General features: G+C 43.8%; 1 long non-coding RNA gene across 1 annotated transcript; it reads left to right on the plus strand.

The window, feature by feature from the left end:
- Positions 1–46: 46 nt before the first annotated feature.
- LOC117310545 (uncharacterized) lies at positions 47–4,524 on the plus strand. The gene is made up of 2 exons (XR_012329449.1): positions 47–3,023; positions 3,828–4,524. It is a non-coding gene; the product is annotated as an uncharacterized lncRNA (long non-coding RNA).
- Positions 4,525–9,242: the final 4,718 nt, after the last annotated feature.

The following is a 9,242-nucleotide window of genomic DNA, read 5'->3' on the forward strand; positions in this document are numbered from 1 at the left end:
AGCGGGGAGGGGCAAGATGGGGTCGGGGATTAAGAGGTACAAACTACTATGTATAGAATAGATACAGCAACAAGGATATACTGTACAGCACAGGGAAATATACCCATTATTTTGTAATAACTTTGAGTGTAATCTATAAAGATATTGAATCACTATGTTGTAGATACTGAAAGTAATATAATATTGTAAATCAACTATACTTCAATAAAAAGAATAAAAAGAATGTCTAAGCAAATTCCATTTTCTTTTATGGAAGTGGTAGATCTCAGTACTGCTCATCACAGGTAACCCTTTGTGTATATGGGAGATAACTGTGTTAATCGCAGATGTACAACGAGACATATTTGCCCTAATTTTGGCAATAGAGGGCAAAGTCATGGTTTAATGAGTTTTCTACTGCTGTATAACAAATTATGACAAACTCAATGGCTTAGAACAATGCCCGCTTACTATTCTTACTTATTTATCTTTTTTTAGTGTTTTTAAAAAGATTTTTTATTGAAGTAGAGTTGATTTACAATGCTGTGTCAGTCTCTGCTGTACGGCAAAGTGACTCAGTTATACACAGAGACATTGTTTCTTTCATATTCTTTTCCATGATGGTTTGTCACAGGATATTGAATAGAGTTCCCTGTGCTCTACAGGAGGACCTCGTTGTTTATCCATCCTCTACATACTAGTTTGCATCTGCTAACCCCAAACTCCCATTTATCATTCTCTGTGGGTCAAAAGTCCCAAAGACTGGGTTTGGCTAAGTTGTGTCTTGGTACCTCACAAGGTCAGAATCAAGGTGTTGGCCAGGTAGGTAGGGTCTTTATCTGAAGGTTCTTGGCAAGAACCTGCTTCCTACTCATTCCTGTTCCCTACTTGTTGGCAGAATTCATTTCCTTGCTGTTGTAGGGCTGAGGTTTCCGTTGATCTCCTGGCTGTCAGCCGGGGTCTGCTCTCAGCTTCTAGAAGCCACCCTCATGTCTCGCCATGCAGCCCCACCATCTTCAAGTCCACAAGGGTGGACAGAATCCTTCTCACTCTTGGAATCTCTCCCGTCTACAATCAGCAGAGAAAAACACTCCACTTTCAAAGGACTCATGTGACAAGACTTGGCCAATCTGTATCATTTCCCTTTAGATTACCTCTAAGCAAAGTTATTACAACCTTCATTCCATCTGCACAAAGACTTGTGCCGTGTAGTATCATCATGGGAACAGAGATCACGGTGGTCTTAAATCTCCACCTCTCACACCTACTGTAGGAAGGCTTAGTGGGGACGGGTGACATCTCTCTGAAAGACCGAGGCCACCCTGAGAGCAGCCAAGGGTAATTGGATTTAAATGGCTTGAACTTGGGGGGCGGTGTTTCCAGGACCTCCAAGTCATGGTGGAGGCCAAGTCAAACGATGGATGGATGCCAAACCAGGGGGCATGATGAGGTAGCTTCTCCCGGGCTGTCCCTGGGATTTATATGGTGGCGATGAACAAGGACCAGTGCTTTGCCATCTGCAGTATCTCCTCCTTGCCCTACTCTAGGCTTCTGACCTCAGTCATTAGTCGCCACCCACTGTTCCGAAGATGTCCTGGGGCTGGTGGGACTCTACAGGCTTTCCTTCCTAGGGTTCAATCACAACTCCATCATTAGCTTGCATTAGAACTGTAAGATTTTTCATCTCAATTTACTACGGAAACTTAACTAAGTCTGAGCTGCAGAGAAAGGAGTAACAAGAATTCCTTCCACAAGTCTTTGGTGCTTTCAATTAAAAGTGATTTTATACAGACAAAAAAAAAAATCTATGGGCTGCTCAAAAAGTTGGAGAGAAACAGAAAGTGAGTCTATATTTAAGAATTTCTTGCCTTTGGAATGTTAGGTGTGGGGAGAAACCCCAACTCAAGTTCTTTCCAATTAAAAGAGCTTTGAAGAGCTGATCTTATCTCTGGCCTTATCTCACTCCCCAGGGCAGCGGGGAGGCTGCTGAGAGCCAAGTGTGAGCCCCTCCCCCATCCCAGCATCTAAAGGGGAAGGGGGGTCTCCTCTAAAAGCCATGGGCTTGAAGCAGAACAGGGCTGTTTTTGGGTAGCAACGCATGTGTTTTCTGGCAGCATGGGTTCTAACTAATGGCGAAAAAAAAGCCCAAAAGAAAACAAGAGGATAGCAGGATTATCTTTCCTTTTTAAAAAATTAATTTCTTTAAAAAAAATTAATTTCTTTTTAATTAAATAGAGTTGATTTACAGTATTGTGTTAGTTTCAGGTGTACAGCAAAGTGATTCAGTTATATATATCTGTATCTGTATATAGAAATATCTATATAGAGAAATAATTTTTTTCAGATTCTTTTCCCTTATAGGTTATTACAAAATATTGAGTCTAGTTCCCTGTGCTATCCAGTAGGTCCTAATGGGTTATCTATTTTATATAGACTAGTGTGTATCTGTTAATCCCAAATTCCTAATGTATTCCCCTGCTTCTCCTTCAGTAACCGTAAGTTTGTTTTCCATGTCTGTGAGTCCACTTCTGTTTCGTAAACATGTTCATTTGTGTCCTATTTTAGATTCCACCTATAAGTGATATCATCTATTTGTCATTCTCTTGCTGACTTACTTCACTTAGTATGACCGTCTCTAGAGATTATCAAAGTCCTCTTTCTTAAGTTACTTAAAGGCTAGGTAGCAAAAGTCTAGGAAAATAGATGTCAGATGCTGCACGTACATAACCCCACTGGGAGAAGAATAAAGAAACAGGACACGACTCAGGCTTCAGGAATCGCAATTAGTCACCCAGCCGTCTTTGAACGACGTGGCTGGTTTTCTGGTGTGTGGAGCTGGAAACCTAGCTTGAGGTTTCACCAGCATAAAGGAGAGACGAGAGACCCAGGCCTCCTGGCGACAGATCCACAGGCGCTGCAGAGCTCGGCCTGAAGGATGATGCAAAGGTTTTTTATCGCACATGTTGATAGAGCCGCTTTCAAGTTCAGCTAAAGAGAGAGGCCAGAAACAGGCTTTTCGGCAAAGAAGCCAAAGCTCCTTTGGGGTACGTAGGTTCCATCCAAATGCTTGATGTCTTCTTCAGAATAAATAAACTCCAAAGGACCTTTTTCTAAAGCCAAAAAAAAAAAAAAAAAAAAAAAAGCCCTGCTGAGAGGCAGCATTTCACAACCCTGGTCTGCAATTTAAAATATAAAGTAATGCTAGCCATTAAGAAAAAAAAACAAACTGTGTATCGCCTGCCATCTGGAATGAGCGGAGTGAGTGTGTGTGTGTGTGTGTGTGTGTGTGTGCTCGCATGCATGTGTGTATGTGCGCGGAGGGAAACACACAAAAAATCAGGACTTTACCAGGAAGAAAAAAAGAAGCGTTGTGGAGGACGCATTGCGTTCTTTCCTTAAGGTTAATTGGTTAGATTCCCCCCTTAATCATCTAGTTTTCAGGGAACCCCTGGGTATTTTATGAGAACCCATGGGGATGTAAGTCTTCAGATATGGTCAGGCATGTGGGACACAGTTCAACGGGGGAAAATGTAGTGTTTATCAATTACACATCTGGTCTTGCCTTGGTGAAGGATTAAGATCCCCGTAACGGCACATTTTCTCTCTGAGTATTTTCCATAGATGCCCCCAGATTATTCCCTGAGAACGGAATGAAGGAGGGCCTTCTCAGTAGTCATGGAAATGCATGCATACAGGCAGGGCCCCTCAGGTTTTTTTCCCCCTTTATTTATTTTTTGATTGAAGTATAGTTGATTAACAAGGTTGTGGTAGTTTCAGGTGTACAGCAAAGTGATTCAGTTATACATATACATGTATCTATTCTTTTTCAAATTATTTTTCCATTTTAGGTTGAGCAGAGTTCCCCGTGCTACAGTAAGTAGGTCCTTGTTATTTATCCATTTTAACTATAGTAGTGTGTACATGTCAATCCCAAACTCCCTAACGATCCTTCCCCACCCCCTTCCCCCTTGGTAACTGTAGGTTTGTTTTCTACATCTGTGACTATTTCTGTCTTGTAAATAAGTTCATTTGTATCATTTTTGTTTAGATTCCACATCTAAGCGATATCATATGATACTTCTCTTTCTCTGTCAGACTTACTTCAGTCAGTATGTCAATCTCTAGGTCCATCCATGTTTTATATTCTTTCCTATTATAGGTTGTTAGAAGATACTGAATATAGTTCCCTGTGCTGTACAGGAGAGGGCCCCTCTATTTTAACTAGATGGACAGCAAAATATTCCAACCTGGAGGCAAACCCAGCTGGGAATCTCGGCATCCCAGCATCCCAGCCATTGTGGGTTTTCTCACTTCCTTCCTTTATCACACCCACCCTATAGCTTCTTCAGACTTTGCACATCAGCGGGACCACCGTCATCAACGGCCATGCCTCGCCAACAACAACAGCTGCCCATCATCGGTACCAAACCAGACACCGTGTGCACCAGGGTGAGCCGAACTGGTGCCTTTACAAGGAATGCAGTCTGCTCGATGCTAGAAATGGCGAAAGAAAAAACACAACAAAAAACAAACAAAAAAACAACATCTCCAGCGCTCCTCGGCACATAAATACTGTTCTTATGGAATCATGCATGCTTTTCCAGAAAGCCAGCGTGCCTACACTGATTCTCTCAAGGCTACTGTGGAAAAAATAAATCCAACCCGTGAGTCAGTCCTGTAGGGTCTGGACATCATGACTTTAGGATTTGAGGCAGAAACACACTCTGCTCAGCAAAGAGAATCTGTTTTCATCACGGCTATAGGGTGGATCAAGGGGGCTCAGAGGTTTGCTAAGCACTGAGTTCTTAGAGCTATTATTGTAGATTACTGGAGGATGAAATCAGGATGATAATGATAACAATAACAGTAATAATAAACCTTTGGACTTGAAAGGACCGGGCAAAGGAAGAGAAGACAGCAGATGTTTATTTGTGCTAAGCTGCAGTCTCCTAAACCCCTTAAGGATTTGGGGTAGGAGGAACGTTGCTTTGCCTGCAGAGGCTCTGGCTATCGTCAGGATGTGTTTGAAGCAGGGTTGGTGTATTTTGTATCAGCTGGTCTGTTAAACTTTGCAAAAGAAAACATCGGGGCAAAAAAAAAGATTTTAAAGATACAGTTTTTTAAACTAATTTTTATTGGAGTAGAGTAGGCTTACAACGTTCTGTGAGTTTCAGGTGTGCAGCAAAGTGAGTCCGTTATACATACACATAGATCCACTCTTTCTTAGATTCTTTTCCCATATAGGTCATTACAGAGCATTGAGTAGAGCTCCCTGTGCTATACGGTAGGTCCTTATTAGTTATCCATTTTATATATAGTAGTGTGCCTATGTCAGTCCCAATCTCCCAATGTATCCCTCCCCCCCTTTTCCCCTTGGTAGCCATAAGTTTATTTTCTACATCTGTAACTCTATTTCTGTTTTATAAATAAGTTCATTTATACCATTGTTTTAGATTCCACATATAAGCAATATCATATATTTGTCTTTCTCTGTCTGACTTACTGCATTCAGTATGACAATCTCTAGGTTCATCTATGTTGCTGCAAATGGCATTATTTTCTTCTTTTTTATGGCTGAGTATTATTCCATTGTATATACATGTACCACATCTTCTTTATCCATTCCTCTATCGATGGGCATTTAAGTTGCTTCCATGTCCTGGCTATTGTAAATAATGCTGCGGTGAACATTGGGGTCCATGCGTCTTTTTGAATTAGAGTTTTCTCTGGACATATGCCCAGGAGTGGGATTGCTGGGTCATGTGGTAATTCTCTTTCTAGTTTTCTAAGGAACCTCCGTACTGTTCTCCACAGTGGCTGCACCAACTTACATTCCCACCAACAGTGTAGGAGGGTTTCCTTTTCTCCACACCCTCTCCAGCGTTTGTTATTTGTAGACTTTTTAATGATGGCCATTCTAACTAGTGTGAGGTGATACCTCATTACAGTTTTGACATGAATTTATCTAATAATTAGTGATGTTGAGCGTCTTTTCATGTGCCTCTTGGCCATCTGTATATCTTCTTTGGAGACATATCTATTTAGGTCTTAGATACAGTTCTTAAAAGCCAAGCTGCATCTGAAGATTAAGGGAAGCCAGGGTGTCTCAAATGCATATGAGATTCTTCGTGAAGAAAAACGCTATCATAACAGGTGCAAACTGGCCAGTCAGAGAGGTGAATCCATGCCAGTTCTCCGTGTCTGGGTCTCTGTGTCCAGGTCCCCACACAGTCTGCTGCCCCAGCGATACTTAGCCACGGGTGTGCCCGGCGGGGACCCTCTCCGGGTCCAGCTGCGGTCTCTCACTTGGCCTTCTCTGTGGTCATGGCGGTTGGGATGACGGGACCGGCGTCCACAGCACCTCTGGCTAAAGGTCCAGACAGCCTTGGGGCAGAGGCGACCCCGCAGGCTGATAATTAGACCCAAAGTGAGAGACAGCCACGCATCCTGCCCAGGCTCCCCAGCCCCATGAGAGCTCAGAAGAGCCAGAAAGAGAACTGGCGCCCATCTTTATTTTGGTTTTTGTTTGTTTGTTTGTTTTGCGGTACGCGGGCCTCTCACCTCTGTGGCCTCTCCCGTTGCGGAGCACAGGCTCCGGACGCACAGGTTCAGCGGCCATGGCTCACGGGCCCAGCCGCTCCGCGGCATGTGGGATCCTCCCGGACCGGGGCACGAACCCGTGTCCCCTGCATCAGCAGGCGGACTCTCAACCACTGCGCCACCAGGGAAGCCCTGGCGCCCATCTTTAAAGACAATAAAAGAACTCAGCGTGGATGGCTCTATCTCTAAGAAAGCACGATGCTTCCTCCTGACGCACCTTTGGGGAAACCGGTCACCATTCTATCGTAAAGCACAGGCTTCCTGGCCAGATTGGTGCTTTGTGACCACCTGGAGGGGTGGGATAGGGAGGGTGGGAGGGAGGGAGATGCAAGAGGGAAGAGATATGGGAACATATGTATAACTGATTCGCTTTGTTATAAAGCAGAAACTAACACACCATTGTAAAGCAATTATACTCCAATAAAGATGTAAAAAAAATAAAAATAAAAATTAGAATCCTAAAAAATGAAAAAAAAAATAAATCGACACATGTAACACCTGCTTTCCATAATCTGTTGTCAAGGAAAATGCAAATAGCCCCTCGTCAACACACATTGAACAACGTCAGAGTAAAGAGCTTCGGAAGGGCACTCCAACACACAGCTTCGGTGACCGAGTTTGGCTTTCCCATCTGGGACCTTATCTCGCCCGGCATCCTTGTCACTGTTTAAAGAGAAAGTCTAAGGGATTCAGACGAATTCCTGGGCCCCTAACCCGATAACGAGGTTAAAGGAAGATGCTGGCTTCTGGTGGTACTTTGGAAAATTGACAGTAAAAACACTAAACTCATTAAAAAATAATCCCCTCTACTATGGGACTGTTGTTCCCATTCTTTCCATGTCAGCTCACCCTGTTTCTTCCCGAAAAAGACCTTGCTTTTCGAGTGAACTCTTGGAAAGCCAAGAGCGAAGGATTTCAGAATTGGTCTCTCGCAAGCGGCACTCTGAAGTGCATAAGCCTCTGCTGTGGGTTTTTTAACTTATCTGGTGCCCAAGTCTGACGCAGACGTCGGAAACATTCACCTTATCTTTATCTGCCCACATTACACATTTGGCCCCAACAAAGACCTCTGAGCTCCCAAGGCTTCCTCTGCTGAGTTGCTTTGAAGACAAACACCGGCTCATAGCTCTTCATTTCTGATATTTCACTGAACACACATGCTTAATATGAAAAGATGTTTATTATAAGTATAATCATTTTATTTTTTTTAATTTATTTATTTATTTTTGGCTGCGTTGGGTCTTCGTTGCCGCACGTGGGCTTTCTCTAGTTGCGACGAGCGGGGGCTACTCTTTGTTGCGGTGCGTGGGTTCTCACTGCGGTGGCTTCTCTTGTTGTGGAGCACAGGCGCTAGGCGCGCGGGCTCAGTAGTTGTGCCTCGTGGGCTCAGCAGTTGTGGCGCACGGGCTTAGTTGCTCCGCGGCATGTGGGATCTTCCCGGACCAGGGCTCGAACCCGTGTCCCCTGCACTGGCAGGCGGATTCTTAACCACTGCGCCACCAGGGAAGTCCCTATAAGTATAATCATTTTAAAAGAGCATTGTGAGGGTATGTTCTGTCAACCGCTGCACATCCTGGGTCATGTCCTTAAGCCTGGGGTAGCACGGTGGAAATCAAATACAGTACAGCAAGATGGAAAAGAATTATTGCAGAAACGTATTCTTGGTTTTGTGATGAATGGGCGGTTTAGCATAATCTAGAGATGATGTCTTAATGGGATATGAAGTGAGAATAATGAACTCCATCCAAAGATTCTGTCCCAGAAAGTGGTGAAGTGACCTAAATTGTTAAGTATTAGGACATTTCCAAATCATTTCCTTTTATTCTTCACCTCTGCTATGGTTCAACCCAGTTAGAGAATCCTCTACTTATTTAGCACAGGAATTTGAAAAGGAGGGTTAAAAATCCATGCTGTAGGCATCCTTCACCCTACACACGATAATGCAAAGCCCTGATGTCTTTGGTGTGTAGTGAGCGTGTTTCTGCTTGCAAAAATGCAGATATTCATTTTAAAGGCTCTGGACACCTAAGAACATCTTCCAGATGGGCAATAAAATCCTGGTTACACCAAGTTTCCTGGTACAAGTTCAGTGGCTTGTTTTTCCCAAACCTGATTCACAGGAGACCTCAGATCCCCAAGCTCTCCCTCCGTTCTCCCCAACTGCAAGAGAGAGTCACCCCCGACAACTGCTCTGACTCCCCCCTCGGGGCTCTCTGTTTCCTGTTTCAAATGAAGGAAAAGCCCTCCCAGATTTCTTTAAAGACCAGTCTCATGTGGTTTAAGCCTCCATCCCAGCAACAGTCCCTCGTGCTCCAAGGGAAATTCCAAACGCAGGTCTCTCTGCCAGGAGAAGATTTTACAATCCACCCCTGCAAAGCAGCATCTCACTTTAATGATGACATGGTGATGTTATCCACAAACACAGCAGGAACTCCGTGAGACGGGGTATAAATTCCATTTTCAGAGCATCCTGGAGGATCAGGGCTTTGGGGAAGTGAACCATCCTGGCCCCCCTGCTTGGTACATAGAATAAGGGTCGCCAACATTGAACATGACAAGTGGACGATAAATCCACACTAAAACAAAAGGTAAAACCAACATTTAGGTGACTCCTAAGTACAAGAGAGTTTGACAGTCTGGTTCAGAGCAAAGTTCTCCTCCCT

Source organism: Tursiops truncatus, chromosome Y, assembly GCF_011762595.2.
Source record: "Tursiops truncatus isolate mTurTru1 chromosome Y, mTurTru1.mat.Y, whole genome shotgun sequence".
NCBI lineage: Eukaryota > Metazoa > Chordata > Mammalia > Artiodactyla > Delphinidae > Tursiops > Tursiops truncatus.